The sequence below is a fragment of the Anas acuta genome, chromosome 13, assembly GCF_963932015.1.
Source record: "Anas acuta chromosome 13, bAnaAcu1.1, whole genome shotgun sequence".
Classification (NCBI taxonomy): domain Eukaryota; kingdom Metazoa; phylum Chordata; class Aves; order Anseriformes; family Anatidae; genus Anas; species Anas acuta.
The window spans coordinates 12,135,746-12,152,867 of NC_088991.1; the positions used below are offsets into that span (position 1 = coordinate 12,135,746).

Genomic DNA, 17,122 nt, shown 5'->3' on the forward strand with positions numbered 1-17,122 from the left:
TTCCGTTACTGTCTGTAAGAGCCTGAAATACTTTCTGAAAACTTGCTCATCATCTCTGTGCAGAGAACGAAGGACTCATTGCTACAGACTACTCAGATGTGACTAAGCGTGGGTTCTTAAGGTCTTGGTAAGATGTCTTCAGACTCCTGGTTTGCTGTTTGAGTCCCTATGTTGCACACAAGACTACATTTTCCTTCCTTTTTTCCTTTGAGTGTTTGCTTCCCAGGTTTAGTCCTTGTGCCTTTTTCTCTAGGGACAACATTTTACAGTTCACGTACTCCTGCTCTGAACCAAGGTCTTTGATAGCCTGTGTTACAGGCAGGGATTCAGCCAAATCTCAACTTCCCTGCTTATCTTTAAAAAAAGATTTTAACCAGTAGAGAATGTCTGATCCTCTCAAAAGCCCTAAAACCAAGATATTGTGGATTTTCATTACCCGTTGAGAATTATGGGCAGCAATATGATCTCCTTGTATCTGAAACGTTGCCTGACGATCACTTGCAGACTCAGGTTCTCAGACTCTCATGCTGTATTTTTATGCCAGATGCATCTTCCCTCAAATCACTGTGAACTTTTGCTTGATAATAAAAAAGTCCTATAAAATTTGACAACAAATCTTCTGTGTTCATGATTCTGAGCCTTAATCAAGTTCAGAAAGATAAGCTAGTTTTTTTCGAAATTGTTCTGGTGTCGGTCCATAAAAATAATCCTGTTTTTTTAATGGGTGCCTTATCTTGTACCTAATATTTTCCTGTTTATTTTCTCCCTGTGGACCTCTGTTGCTGCATGCCAATGTCACAACAAGCATCCCATCATTGAGCATATTAGTTTCAGAATATTTGAAGTTGGAAAATAGATGTAGCTGTTGACTTCCATGTTGCCCTGGGATGTGGTCCTTCTGTGGGAAGGTTGGAGGTGTCTGTGCCTATGTGATGCTTTCTGGGACGCAGCAAGCCTACATGTATGTTGTTCAGGTTAGCATACACATTTTTATCTGGTTCACCCTCCAGTAGATTTGCAAATTTTTTTTTCAGTTATAAATTTAATTTCTTTCCCATCATCGTAACTTTTATATAGAGGATGACAGCTTTTAACTGGGCTTGAAAAGCAAAAGAAAATACACCCTTTTACTGTGCTACCAGCTAATATTACCCTGATGTCACAAATGTTCATGCCTCTCAATAAAATTTTGATTGATATCTTTGGATCTCCAATTTAGCAACTTCACATTAGGTTATTAGTCTTCATGTTTTGACAGGACTGTGAATATTTTCTACAGTTCTCATCTGTGCTGAGATCTCTAGAGTCCTACGTAATATCTATAGAAATCGATAAAAATACTTTTGTTAATGCATCCTGTTGGACTTGCATCCCTACATTTAAGCATACGCAGAATTTTAGGCCTTATGATTGTTAGTTTAGGATCTTATCATACAGAAGTAGTCACATGAGAGTAAAAACAAGGTCCCCCTATGTCTGCTCTCTGTCTCTACCAGCAGTCAGGACCCGCTTTTTGAAGGAAGAATGTGAAACACGTTGGTGGAACAATACAGGAATAGCTTGCCCCAGAGGATTTTTCTTCCTTCTTACATGAGTGAGAATCTTGAAGAAGGAGAACTTGCACTCGTCAAAGTTTTAAATGTTCTTATTACTAAAAATAATTTTGTCTCATTTAACTGAGGATAGTTTTTCCTCCACTCTTCCCTTGCTGCTAATTAAATCCTCTTCATCTGTCAATAACAGAATGTGAGTTTTTCTTAGTATCCTACATAAACTGGCTAAATTCTATTTATCTTATACAGTGTCCTGAATTGTGCAGCATCATTTGCATTTATACCTAACTTGTTTTGTTACGCATACTTTCCTTAATTACTTTTTGGCCTATGTGTTTTTTCATTAAACACATTTCATTTTTATATATCTTAGCTTATATTTACAGAGCTTAGCAAATCACAACATATTTCGTGCAATCTGTTTCTGGTTCTGCTCAAGCATAGTTACCGATCTGATGAGAGACCAGCACTTCTAAAGAGGGTGATAAAGCCAAGCTCTTAAATCTATATATAAACAGCTGAATATAGGCTGGCTTGTTTCTAAAATACTTGTGATCTCCTGTTGGTTTAGTGGTAGTCCTAGATGGAGGGAGATGGAAGGACTTCTTGTCTTGTTGTAGGTTATGGAGGTTCATTTAGAGCACCAGAATTAAAATGCCTGTCCTTGGCTGCTTGAGAAGCCGACATTGTGTGCTCTCACAAGCAGGTGTGAGAGCAAACTTGCAATTCAGTCTGTATGCCAGTGCAATAGCTCTTGTTCATGAATGTCAATTGATGAATTAGTGTCCTGCACAGAAAAAGAAATATAAAATTACGTGCTGTAACGTTCTTCCAATAACAGGTATCTGGGAGTAGTCTGAATCCCCCATGTGCTTAATGGCTCAGTTCACTGACAAACCAAATGAATCCAGACTTGTATATGATTCACATTGTCCACTTTTTAAATGGAGGATGCTGATGGGAACCAATTGGTGGCCCTGAGAAGAAGCAACAATGCACGAGACAACTAAATAAAAGTCACAGCTGTGGTCACCGTGGTGTTTTTCAACAGGAGGCTCTCCCCACTTGCCATCTCCCTGAGTGCTGCCGCTCTTTGCGTAGGCCATCTTGTATCAGATGCTCTAGCAGAGGGAATATGCTGCTCATCCCTGACCCTCCCTTCTTGCTGTCTGTAGGGCCCCTCCTATCACTGCATTTACTGCCCGTGCTGCCATGGAGCAAGCAGTGATCTAGAGATGAGGCAGGTTTTGCCCATACTGCAGGCTGTCATACACCATGGATATATCCACTCCTGCCCTGCTTCCAATATTTATTTTATTTATTTATTTGTTTTTAATGATAGCATACAAAAAAAAAAGTGCTTGGGGAAGACTATAAGAATAAGGTAATAGTAACTTCACTGTCCTCAGTGATTTGTGGCGACGTAAATAAGTCTGCTAATTAATGGGCGCCCTTTTGTTTCTATTCTGTTGATGGTTAAGTTGGTCTGTGCTGCACACAAGGTAGAGGAGCCTGGTTTAACAGGAAACCTCATCACTGAGGTTGATTACACGTACATTGATATAGTGGTACTAGTATTTCTTAGAGACTATTAAAGGAAGATCCTGTCTGATAAAACAAGGTGAGACTGTTTGCTTGTTTTACAGAAAATTGACTTCTACTTCAAAGCAGCCTTAGATCACATATTTTTTCAGCTTTTTCAGAGCAAACACATCATTACTTTCTTTAATTGTGTTGTCGTAGTCCACGCAATTTAAAAAACTGGACTTTTTGAAAGGAGGAAAAAGTTGATTAGAAATGCCTGAAAGTACTGCTACAAGACAGAGAACGATGCTCTGATTGCGTTTTGTGTCTGTTCACATTCAGAAATCAGTGGATCTACCATCTACCTGACTTTTTCTTCTTAATCAGAACTAAAGATTTTTCTGTTCAATTAAAATAATGTCTTGGAGCTACATAGCTTCAAAAAGGTCATGCTGTAGAGTTGTATGCAGAACAGCCCAGGGTTGGTTTTCTACTCATTAATTCTGCGGAGGAGCATTTTTTAAGACGAGACAGAAGATGTTTTTTGCAGTCTCAAGTCACTGATAGCATGTCTTGTAGAGCCAGGCTGTGGCATGGCGCATGTTAAAGCCTGGTTGTCGCTGCCTGCACATGAAGCAGAGTGGGTTATGGTGTGCCCAAACAGTGCCCCATGGCAGAAAGATGCTCCATAGCTCCTTCTTTTCCAGTTCCAAATTCATTAACATGCAGTTCTTGGGGGTTTCTACACAAGATGTGTGTTGTATTTTCATTTTCCTTTTATTTCCTTTATTTATTTATTTATTTATTTATTTATTTATTTATTTATTTTCTCTATGAAAACTTTTCCTAATTATTTCCTGGAACAGGGGTTTCTCCTTCAGTCCAAGCTTTTTCCAGAATTCATGTGCATCTCTGGGTCACCCAGCATGCATTCCTGGGTTTTCTTTCACTTTACTCAAATGTCAGCTGTTAACCTTCTTCAGCCAGGTTCTGCTTCTCTTTTGCTGATTTTTCAGTCCGTGAGCATCGCAGCATATTCTCAAGGGACTTCTGGATTGATCTGGGTTTTGGGCTTCTCTTTCTTTCTTCTCAGCTTACACTTTGGCAGTTAATTAACTGCAATTCAGTCTTGTGTCCCCATGCAAATGGTCTGGCTGCCCTTTGGTATTAGTTTCCCAGTGCAGGTTTTGGGAGCAGCGATCCCGTCTCACTTGCCTTTCCATGCCCACGTCTCCTGTGGGGGCTGATGGATAACTTGTACCTGCCAGAGATGGTATCAACCATGGGCTGTGAGGATGGCCGAGGACTTTATTGCCTCAGAGTGTCGTGCACAGGGCTGGAAAGAAGCCCCAGCATCTGGGCTGCTCAGTCTCTCCTGTCTGTTCTTAATTAACCTGTGCTAGAGCTGCCAGGCAGCCTGCAGCACCTCTCCAGGATAAAACCTGGCTGAAAGACAAATAACATGCTTACTTGGTAATGCTTGAATAGGTAAGCTGTTGATGTACCCTCCTGTCCCCCCCCTTTTTTTTCCTCATTTTGTCTAATTTCTTTTACAGAAGCACCATCTAACTGCAAGTGATGGGGATTTTTGTCAGGAGCTATTCTTTCACCAGCTGTCTGTAGCATTTTAATTTAGAGCTCAGCCCCATTTGGTACTAGCTCTGAAAGCCCTTCTAGGAAACACTTATCGTTTATTTGCTTTGAGTATATCAAATTTATGATCTCTACTATTTTGTGCAAGTCTATGGGCAAATAGGGATCAAAGATAGAGCCTGTTGCCTTGTCATAAGTAGACTCTTTTTAACGATTATTTTGACTTTTTTTTTTTTTTTTTTTTTTTTCCCACAGGAATGTGAAGTATGACTTTTGCTTTCGAACTTCATTAGTCAAAGCTTTTCATTATTAGACTAATTCACTTTGAATTTTGTAAGAGAGCAAAAGGATGTACAATAATTTATTCAGTTATCAGGTTTAAATCTCCTAGGGAATTAAAGAGCAAAGTCCTCAGCAGAAAGGTGAATCTGTTTATTTTTGCATGATGATAGTAATAACAGTCAATCTCTTTTCCATGCTTGAGCTGTTTTGATTAGCAGCTTTCAGATGTGGATTATCTGCACTTGACAATAATGGCTTCTGTCTTTTGCCAAGTTTTTGCACAGGTTCATTGGGCACTACTTCTCTAATCCAAAGCAAATGGAAATTTTCAAATGCAAAATAATATGTCAGAGATCAAATCCCTGAGAAAAAAATGTAATTTTAGGAAAGAGGAAATGCCTGTTATGACAATAAAAAAAAAAAAAAAAGGCCCAGTAAAATGACATGTTCTGAATAAAATTGTCAATATGTGAAATAACAATGTGTGCTCAAGTTTAGTAACAGCAACTAGTTTATATTCTGTGCTTGATCACAAACATGTTTTATAATATTTTCCTTGTTTCACTGCAGTGAGAGTATATTTGACTAGACTGCACATGTTGTTTATCACATTTATTTACCATTTCTGGCAGCCAAAGATACCAATGACATTAAACTGGCATGGGTAAATCAACAAGAAATATATCACCTTCCAAACATATTTACACTTTATCTAGCATAAAATGAAATCCTCTGAAGTTCAGAGTAATTCACTTTATTTGCCCCAGAGCTTTAATGCAATTTCTGGTAAATCTCCAGGTGTGAAATTACGGGCTACTGGGTTTACTTAATTTTGTGATTTGTTATGCAGATAACATAAAACTGTATTTCTAGGTTTGCAGCTGTCCTGTGGACTGTGTGGCATGCAGGTTCTGTTTGAACAGAGAAAGTGCATGAAGTGTTCAAAATGATTGAAAATATTAGTAAATATTAGTGTATTGTTGCATTTATGATTCCAGGATATTCCAGTCAATAAAAAAAATAATAAAGAAGTAGGCATACATTAATAAAAATAGTCAATTTTATATATTGATTATATATATTTATATATTGATGAGTGTTGAAAAGTCAAAGTGATTAGGAAGGAACATTGACAGATTACTTGTTTCTTTGCTTTGCAAGTTTTTTTTTGTAACTTTTCTTAAACATATAGAGAAAAGTTCAGTGAATACAACATATATAATATATATATATTTTAAATAGGATATATATTTTTTTAAGTAGGAAAAAAGGCATTATGTAAAGATATGTGAATCTAGCAGTCTCAGAACATTGTGTATACTGTGAAGGTGACACCAGCTTGAGGCACTTCAATTTGACATTGCATATGATAAATTTACTGAGAAAGTGTTTTGGTCGTTTTCTTAGATTCTGTGATTAAGGCAATTAAATTTACATTAAAAGTATTTTTTTTTCTTTTCTTTTTTCCCTCTATCTTGGGGCCTAAAAACCATTTATTTGTCCAACTTATGGGGAAAAAAAACACAAAACATTCCACTGAGGAAGCTGAATCATTTTAGGTTATGGGTTATGGTCTCCTAAGTGGTCACGGAAGCCGGAATCAATCTGCTGGCAGAAGTCAGTAGCTTGCTTTGTGTATTAATTTCTCTCTTCCAGACAGTTGTTCCTTGCCTGTGATTCTTCCAGGGCAATGCAGTGCCTTTGGCAAAACACCTAGCATAGGCCTAGGCTTAGAAGTGTCATCTGCCCTTCAGTAAAAACTGCTATAAAATAGGAATAGATTGATTTCTCCCCCACCTTTTTTTTTTTTTTTTAAATATAAATTTTATCATTAGACAGGTAACAGAAATGTTAGAAATCAGAAGTGTCTGAGAAGGAGGGAGCAGGAGTAGACCAGCAGGATGGGGCCAGGATGTTCTTTGGGGAGGGAAAGAAAAAGGAGGAGGAGAATGGGTGCTTCTTGGAGAGGCATCGCTGGAACAAAGACTCACTTACTGGCTTCCTTTTATAGGAAATTTCCTAAACTTCCCTTTTAAGGGGTGAATGAAGTGGGCTTGTACAGTTCACAGTCAGAAAACTGAGTCTCTTCCAGCTTCTCCTCTGCAGTGGAAGGTGGAGTATATTTCCACAGGGAGGTGGTTTGATACCTGATGTGTGATTATTCAGGTTTTTGAGGTGCATGTCTGGACAGATTTTGAAAAAAGATGAGTGTTCTGGCCACCTCCAAGGAAGAGTGGAAATGAGGCAAAGGAGCACTGTGGCTTGGTGGGGCTTTGACACGTGGCATCATCTCTTTTATATGTTGTGTCTGTGATGTGTGTGCACACAGAGCTCTGGTCTTTGTCTCCTCTTCTCACTTCTCTCCTTGTGCAGGGGGATATTGGAGCCAGAGAATTGCCTGCTCTGCCTCCTGTGAGCCCCTTCACCCAAAAGCACAGAGGACAGGGGCATGACTTCAACTTTGTGAAGAAAATCTCACCCCCATTCTAGCTGTGGCCCATAGTGCTACAGAACAGGACATGGCCTTTTGAACTTGTTGGTTTCATTGAATTGTAATTTTCTTATGGAAACTGGAAAATTTCTGACACTTTGTCCCTGCTGCAAGCTTGGTTTGCGAACATTGTGCAAAAAAGTGGGAAATGTACTCTTTGCTGCAAGTGACTTAATCTTGAATTTAACACAGTATACAGTGACATGAGTTCATCTCTTAACGTGCTCTGCAGTGCTAAGAAGTACTTCAGATGCCTGAAGCTAGCACTGGAGGAAGTTCTGCTGACAAAAACACATTGCTATTCTCATTTTCGATCTAATACTCCCTCTGTGACAGAAGGTTGCTTTTCAAAGCTGTGAATCCTCCTGGGCTGGAGGATATAAAAATAATATTTTTACTGGTCTGAGGTCTCCAAAACATGCCAATAAATCAATCAGGAATAATAATTGGATTTTTGTTCTAATATATTTAATCAATGAAGTGGAAAAATTCACTATGTTTCTGTTTATAATAAATCATCCTCTCAAAAGCCTGACCTTTGCAATGAGAAGATATTTTATATGAGAACTTTCTGAGTAGGTACAGTCCAAGTGTTCTCAATCAATTGCAGTAATTTTCTAATTTAATAGACCATCTGTGTCAACGTCACATTTATAACCATCATCTGAAGATGTTTCTTCCTCTTGTAAGCAGAAAAGGAAGTTAACTTCATAATATTTACATGATTTAACCTTTTACTTTTTGTTTTAGTAACCCTGGACTTTTTATGGGGGAAAAATTAGGGAACTTTATTTTTGACTTCTGAGTAAGGAGTACAGGACTAGAGTTGATAGTGTTCAAAATTTTTGTGCCAAATAATACAATCTGTCTTGAGGCTTTTATTTATATAGCAGTTTCTTAGTTTTAATAAGTTGGATAAGGCTTCCTAGACTGGCAGAGTAGCTCCATCTGCAATGTCTTGAATTACCGCAGCCCAGGGGGCCTGTGTATCCTCAACAGCTCGCTAACAAGCACCTAATGATGCTGGATTGCCAACTTTTCTGGTTTTGTTTTCCTGATTATAGGTTTGCAGCATAGTAATCATAGCTTCTCATTGAAATTCTAGGATTTCTGAATAGCAGCAGGAAAAAATTCTAGCACTGCCTAGTACAGATCACTGGTGGCTTCCTAATGCCAATATTACATGGTTTTATAGCTGTACTGTATTTGTCTTTAGAAAGAAAAACTTATTACCTACCTTTAATGAATGCTTGCACTGCTTTTCCAAATTCAATTAAAAAAGAAACAGAAAAAAGGAATGTGTTTAACAGTTCATCTTAATGTTTTCTGCTGTTGCTTATTGCAAAAGCTATGGTTTATCGTAAATGTCTGGAATGTTGAGTTGTATTCTGTGATTTTGATGATAGAGTCCAACAAAGCATGCCACTACATGCCCCATGGACATTCCTTATACCACAAAGCTAATTTTGGAGCAGGCCCCAAAATAGTTTCAGTCTATGGTTGCTCTCAAGAAATCTCTTTGGGCTTTTTGTGGTAAGAATATATGACTGAACATAAAAACATGTAAAGATGTTCAACGTTCAACATATAGGCAGGTGATGTATAAGCCATCTCTACTCCATGGTGAAGAAAAACATTATTTGGAAGACTAAATATGTGTAGAAGAAGGTCACAGCCATTCACTGACTGAAAAGTAGAAACTTCAACCATTTTTTTTTTCTTCTGTTCACTAGGCAGCCAAATGCCACAGTCAGTCCAAGGTGTCTTGGCAATGCAGATGGACAAATCATAGAATCATTAAGGTTGGAAAAGACATCGAAGGTCATCTGGTCCAACGGTCCCTCTACCACCAATAAAACTAAATAAAGGGTAAATACTAAATAATAAATATAGAATACAGACATATATAACAAATAAAGAATAAAAACTAAATACTGAACAAACATTCACATAGCTGGAAGATTTGAAAGTGCCAGTAGCACTTAACATCCTGGAAGGAGGAGAGACAGTGTGACATACGTGGAGTGTGATCAGTCCTTGCAGACAGGATCTGGCCTGGACAGAGAGGAATTGCCTTTCTTTAAGGCTGAGAGCCTGCTGCCTCAGTAATTGGGTCCTAAAAGACTTCAGTTAATATGAGGTGCCAGATTGCTAAAATCTGGGGAACTGAGAGTCCTAGTTAATTTATATCTCCTCTTTGTTAATTTTATCAGTCTAATTCTGAGCACTGTGGGATCGAAGTCCATAATTTTGATAGAAGTAGAGGAAAAAAAAAAAGCAGTAAGATCAACATTCAACACCCCTATTCACAGTATTTAATAGCAGATGATAGATGTTGTATGCATGTGTGAGAGCTGGTGTCAAGGACGCATGAGTTTAAACTGCAGAATGACAAGGCTTCATTCAAGCACGTGTGGCTGGTTCCGTTTTTTCCTTTGCACAGAAGCAGTTGGCAGCAAACAACAGCGAGGACTGGCGAGTGTCTCCTCTCAAATTAGCACAGAAAGAGAGCAGCTTCCCGCACCCACCTCTCAAGTTTGCACGGAGAATTTAAATAGTTCAGAAGTGTTGTTGGGAAAGCATATAAAGGAAGACATTGCTATTTCTAGCGTGAAAAACTGCTTTCAGAAACAGCTTTCCATCATAAAAGGTGTTAAAGGTCAGCACTGAGTGGATACTGGTTAGGGTGGGGACTGCATCGATGAATGTCTGTGAAGGACCCTAAACAAGCTGCAGCTGGAGATGAGGGAGATTGCTGGTGGCTCAAGAAGGGTTCGTGCAACCTGCTCTCTCTGCAGCCTTCAGAATAGCTGAAAGGGCCCTGGCTTTGGTAGATTGTGGGTCAGCCTCTGTGATTCTGGAGATGTGTGACTCAGGCTTGTAGTTGTGTGCAGTGCGAATAGGCACTGTGGAAAGCAAATTTTGATGTCCCTCTTTTGCTGAGGAGATGGTGAGTTTCTTGTGGACTGGGGGGATAAGACTGTGTGTGGCTGAGTGAGTGGGGCTGGTTGAGCTAACTTGGTGGTTTATGGGCAGCTCTAGGCACTAGTAGAGATCTAGCACGATCAGTATCTTGGTGTATAGCTTAAAAAAAAAAAAAGAAAAGAAAAACTCCTGCTATGTTAATATTCATTGAAAAAGGGGTTGCATTAACTAAGTAGGTTTATGATAAGCACTTAGTGAGCTGTTGTATTTCTCATTTATCTGATTCTAATAAGTTAACCAATTAATTTGAGAGTCAGAAGGCAGGAGAGAGCCCACATGTATCTTTGCAGTGCTTACTTCTGCAAGATGAAATGTGATGGTGGTAATTAAAGCATCTATTTTGCTTTGCTGGAAGGTCATGTTCTGGGAGAGGCTATCAAATTGTTTGTGTTATTGAATAAGGTAGGCTGAAACCCTTGTGCTCTGCAGCTCTGTTGAGGAATGAAACTTTTGTGGTAGAGTCTGAGATCTGTAACTCCTGCTTCTTTTCATGCCTTAAAATGAAGTTGGTAACGAAGTGTGGAATACCTCTTTACTGTGCCTTAAAACATAAGGTGCGTTATCCTCTTTATTGGAGAGCTATGTAGCTGTGAGCTCAACCTCCTGAGCACGTGCAGACATGGAGTAAATGACTCCTTGTTTGTGGAGGAGTGTACCACAGATGCTCCTTGTTCAGGGAACATCTATTGGACCTGCTGTAGCTATGGATAATAGTCTGGATAATCGAAGCAAAGGCTGAAATCTCCTGGGCTGGGGAGAAGTAGAAATGAGAATGGCAAGGGTATCACAGTAAGAGCTGAAGTGGCTGAGAAGCTTGTGATGAGCCAAGAGATCTACTTTAAAGCTTTTTAGAGGAAAGATGTGTTTTTTAGATTTCAACTCAGACTTCACAAACTGCTTCTGTACGAGAAAAGTGTGAGTTAACAGAAATCCCAGCCTTATTTTCTAAGTTGGCTTTGTCTGCTTGTAAAGCCGTAATACGTGTTTCTGTGAGATAGTTCCATTTCTGGGAGATGAGAGGTAGGCAAAAGTCTGGATTAAAGACTGCAGTTCTCCTTTAGGAAGCCATGGGTGTCTGCAGCATCTTCCCTTATTTGCAGCAACCAGCTCTGGGATGAGCTACTGCTGTTAGTCCAGTCTTTGCCTGCTTGTTCATCACTTCAGACACTTCTGTCTGAAATAAGTTAGATGTTTCTGTAAATGACAGCTTTATGGTCAGCAACAGCACGGACTGGTCTACAGGTTTACTGGCTCAGCAGTAGAACTGGGCTATGAAAACTTTGAAAGCTGAACTTTGTGCTTATTTTGTATGTTTTCACTTTCAAGCAACTCAAATATTTGAAATTAGGTACTACCTCTTACTACCTCTATTGTTTTTTCTTGCTTTTTTTTTTTTTTTTTTTTTTAGTATCTTGTGATCCTTGTCTTGTGGTAGGCATCTACTATCCTCTATGCTCTTTGGTAGCATCTTGCCTCTATAAAATTTTGAATGAAAATGCTAGGAAAATAGGTATTTTTTGAAAACTATAGTTTTATTTAAGGCAGGCAAACTTATTCATATGTCCTAGGTGTGTGTTATTGGGTAGCTGTAAAATCAACAACTCAGTATAAATCTGTCTGGAGTGCTGCATGTGGCCCTTTTTCCCAACGTAGTACTTGGTAATAAAGTTAAATTTTAAAATTCAATCAAAAGAATTGCAGCTTATGCTGTTTATTTTTTAACTTTGTCTACTTTACAAACCCTGTTCTATGGTACACAGAAGATGCTTGTTTTTTCTTTTTATATTTTATAGTATTTTTCTGGAGTTTCAAAGGCCTGCAAAAAGCAGAAATCATTGCTACTCCTAAGCTTTGCTCAGCTCTTGGACAGAGAGGTGCACCAGGGCATTACGTCTGAATACATAAGTTCTAGAAAAAAAGAAGATGGAAGGCTTTTTTTGGGTGGTGGTAGGCAGTATGTGTTTGTGGGCATCTTTATTTAAAAAACACCTTAACTGGAAGGCAGCAACTGTTTATTGTCCTTTCAGTGCACTCCCACTTGCTATAGATCATAAAATTCCAGTGCTCACATGCAGCTCTTGCCAAGCCTTTAACCTTGCCAGGTTGTTATAACAACTGCAGCTTGCTAGCACATTGGAGCTGCAGAACTTTCTTTAAAATTATAAAGACAATAGCTCTTTTGCTACAGCAAACCAGCAGAAGTATGTATTTTAATTAACTTAATTTCAATGACATGGTAAGTTGAAGTCCAATTAACTCAAATGCTGCATTTGACTTCAAAAGAAGGATGCTTTCCATGGTGCTGTTAGGGACAGGTCAGCTGTCTGCGGGCTTCCTGTTTTGGGCATCAGGGGTCCCAGAATGCCTTCAGGGTTGTAGGGTCCTGCCTTAGGGCCACAGAGGCACCCTAAAAGGTATGGGTGGGACATAGTGCTGTGTGACCAAACAGTAGTAGGGTGTCTCTGTCTGGATTTGGAATCAGGAAACAGAGCCCATTTGTTTGGTTACTACAGATTACATTCCACAGCATTAATAGCTGACCTTGGAATTATAATGAACTGTGGGAGTGCCAGCAGCACCCAAAAAAAAGCAAGCCGAATGCAAGAACATGTGAGGAAAGGAACAGAAAACACCTTTATGGCATTAGTGTACCTTCATCATGAATAGTGTGTTGTATTGGTCCCATCATTGCAAAAAGGTCATAATAAAGTATCTGTCAATAGAGGGTTTCCTATAAAATAAGAGACTAGACAGCACCTGTCAGAAACGTTATACTTTTGGGAAATGAGAAGAGACATCATAGTGTCTCCTTAGAAATCTCAGAAAAATCCTGTTAAAAATCTATTTCCTTATTTTGAGTCTGCAATCCATCATTTCAACTCCACTCTGCTATATACATGTAAGTAAATCTTATCCAAGACACTACCTAAAAGGAACTGGCAGGATATGGTACTGTTAAGTTTGGTGACCCATTATGTAATTAGTTAAGACTTCTTTTGCATCAAAGTTATTATATTTTATCGAGTATAAAACGCTTAAATATAATGAATGTCTTGCTAGAAAAAAAAAAGTTGCTTATTAGATATTCCACTTGTTGCACTAAATTCAAACTTTAATATTAAATAATATGGAACTAATGCTTGTACCTAGTGCTTTTATTATACAAAGTCCTCACTTTAGATTACCTTCCTGTATGCAAAAATGATCTGTGTATCTTTAAAAAATATGTATCAAAACTATATTGCCCATTTTATTGTTAGATGTGTGGTTTACCATCAATATGAGCACTCATTTGTGTTAAAGGGCCTCTCCTGCTATGAAAGAGGATATGCAAATACATGCAAGATATGCAAATAGAGAGGTTCTGAAAAATGTTGGAAGAGCTGTGATAGCACTGTAGTAGGCTACAGCATCTCATCCAGCTGTCACTGCAGGGAGCCAGCCCATCTTCATTCCTGAGATCTTGTTGGCAGCCGCCTCATGGACTGTGGTATTGGAACCTGGCAATAACCTGAATCCACACACGCGCTTCTAGCTGTAATAATGCTGAAAAAAAGCTGGGAACTCCTACATGAACCTGGCAATTATTTTCTAAACTCCATACTGAACTCCAAAGAATTGGCCATCGTGAAACTCTGGGGGAGTGTCACAGAACCTAAAAGCCTCTGGTCTGTAGAGTGTGAAGATGTGTTAAGCCCTGTTCTGCTCCATGTATGCTGCAGTGAAGATAGGAATGCTGTTTCTTCTATGAAAATAAAGCTATGGAATGGGTGAAATGAGAAACTGGTTGCTAGCCACTGCTGAATGCTGCTTCCTACCTCTGCAGAGCATGTAGAACTTGTTGCTTTAGTGGTCGTTGCAGGGAGGCTGCCATCCCACTTCTCTGGGGGTAGTTTTTTTTTTTTCTCTGAAGCTCTGTCCTCTTACTTTTGCCTTTAATGTAGTTCTTTTAGACCTAGATTGCCATGTATTTCAGGGTAAATCCAGCTGCAAAGCCTTCCTGGTAATGTGATGTTGGGAAAACCTATTTTCAGCATTGTACCTATACATCTAACAGCAAATACTGTGAAACAGTGAGTTGCAATCTGTGATTTTTTTTTTTTGGCAATGGTAATATGAAAGGAACAAATAGCAATAAATGGATGAAGCAGTAATAACCCTGGTTACCTCCAAAATGAGAATCTATTTTTTTTATCTGCAGTTTTCCTCTTTTCATGTCTGGCAGTAAATGGTCACTGCTGTAATCATATCCCTTGCCGTATATCAGTTAAGAAACCTGAACCAGCAGGAAGAGTGATTGGAGCTCTGGAATGACCTGACTGCAGAATGCAATTGCACTCTCACTTCTCCCTTCTGCAGTTAAAGTTACTGCACTTGTGCTGTTACATCCTGAGTTACTATATAGACTTTAGTCTTCTGAAATGTGAAAACCTCCCTTCTTTGGCATGACTCAGACACTTGTAGTACTCAGGAGTAGTTAGAAGTGGTTGAGTGGAACTTATTTCAGCCATTTAAAGAAGTGTGTATTCTCTGAAACCCATCAGAGTAATGCTTTCAATGATTCTTCAATATTTTTTAAAATATACAACCACTAGAAGATGGGATAAATCAACCTCTGGAGACTTGGTGTTCCCTTTTAGAAAGTGCATTATTGAACTGGATTATACTGAATCATAAGGCAGATCTACAGCATACCCAAGAGTTTTCTATTGTGTAAACTGTTGATTAAAAAAATACAGATACTCCCTTTTGGAAGGGTGTCCTTCTGCTACACCCAGGCTGCAAACTAGAAAGGAGTCAAAACTTGTTCTGCTTCACAGGTCATGTATCTCTAACAATACTTTTTTCCTTTGATTTTAAGGAATTACTGGAGGTATAATGAAGGGGGATTTCTCCTTGTATAATTCAGTCTAAATGGTGCTCCTGCTACTTATAAAATTACTTAGTAATGCTGATACAATTTAATGGGCTATACTTGCATTTCCTGTTTGAGGATGACATGAAATGTCCCATAAAAGATGGGCTGAAACAGTTATAAGCTGAGTTGATCAGAATCTTCAAATGCTGTCTGTAACCCATTGTGAGCAATGGAAACCTGTACAGGCTGACAGCAAAGAGTGTAGAGGGCTATAACAAAGTCTTTCTGATGCAGCTGTGATGTATTTATTTATATGAGTCTACAGAAGATAGGTCTTCAGCTACAGAAGTTGCTTCAGGAAAAACTTTTTTTTTTAAAGAGGGAAAGGGAACTTTTTTTCCCCCCTATTCAGTTCATACAATTACTGACAAAAAGTGCTGGAAGTGGAAGTCTTTGACAACATAGAAAGAAATAATGGAAATAAATTCTGTAAGTCTATATTTTGGTAGTGAAGCTTTGTTGCAGCAAGATGCTGCTTTCCAACTCATTTGGTAGATTTTTGTCTTGAACTGGCATATGAAACACAGTCTGTTCTGGTTGAAACACATAAGCTGTCTTTTAAAAGATGCTGAAGTGAAGGACAAACAGAACCCATTCCTCCACAAGTACTTCTAATAGTTTAGGGCTTTGCTGTACTTCTCCTTTGTGCTTGAAAAAGTTTTCTTGGAGACTCCTTGGACTCTGCAAAGCTCAAAATCCAGTTTTGGGTCTCCTTTGTTATAAGGCTGCATGCATGTCCTCCTGGCAGAGGCAAATGTTACTTTGACATCCCACTGAATGTAATCTCTCTTAGCAAGAGTAAGAAGGAACAGGAAATTCCTGTTGCTACCACAAATTTGTCATCTTGTGTGTGACATCTTGTGTGTGGGAACAGCTGTCTGCTGATTGGCATACCCTCTTGGGAGCCCTGCCTCTGTAGGGATCCTGGCTGGGATTGTTTTTCTATTTTTCTATTCTTTTTTTGCTTCATCAAACTATTTCTTTTACATTCTTCCAAGCTGAAGAGGGCAGTTACTGTATCTGTGAAAGGAACCTGGAAGTATCTCTTGGATTGAACCAGACTTGCACAGGACGAGGAGAAATGACTGTAAAAATGAGCTACAGTATGACACAAAAAACCCTAAGATGTTTGTGGTGACAGTAGAGGACTGCTCTACATAAACATTTACTTCCTTACAAATGCAAACAAATGTGTCCTGCCTGAGCAAGATTATTTTTTAGGTTCTTCAGTTGACATTGTAGAAAAATCTGGGCTGAGAAGTGCTGGAAGCAATTTCAAGTAGAAGACAACAGTGCCTGAGATCATTATATCTGAAGGACAAATGAGGAATACTTCCTGTTGTTTGGAAGGACCGATCACGATGATGGGCAGGAGCTGCAAGAGGACCAGCCTTTGTGATTTCTTGTACATGGTGACTGATGCATGTTGGTCCTGCTGCAGCTGTTGGGTGAACCAGAGCAGAGCTTACCCCACCTGTGATTTGAGGATCACCCTGTGAGCTGTGATGGGCTCAGGGTGGTGGCGTGTTTGTGTGCTGGAGTGAAAGCTGTTGCTGTATTAACTTACTCTGTACCTCAGTGTGGGAGGACGCACTCCAGCACGGGGGTGGTTGCTGTGCCAGGGATGCTGGCCTGTGAGAGGAAGGGGGCATCTGCTCTCTGTGGTGCAGCGTTGAGACAAGGTGCTAGAAGGGGAGCACAGCGGAGCCATGGTTCAGCTGCTGTCTGCAGGCAGCACTGTTGCCTGGTAACCTTTCTGGGAACACTTTCTGCACC

The 17,122-nt window shown here is 39.3% G+C and overlaps 1 protein-coding gene across 12 annotated transcripts in view; it reads left to right on the forward strand.

Moving 5' to 3' along the window:
- The first annotated feature begins 10,182 nt into the window (after nt 1-10,182).
- HTR2C (5-hydroxytryptamine receptor 2C) overlaps nt 10,183-17,122 on the forward strand; it is a 286,890-nt gene continuing 279,950 nt past the window's right edge. For 11 of the 12 annotated variants that reach the window (XM_068696854.1, XM_068696853.1, XM_068696852.1 and 8 more), the window contains exon 1: nt 10,184-10,393. The gene's annotated coding sequence lies outside the window, so the exon portion shown is untranslated. Of the gene's footprint in view, nt 10,394-17,122 lie in introns of all 12 variants that reach the window. The other variant, XM_068696876.1, reaches the window with a different exon arrangement.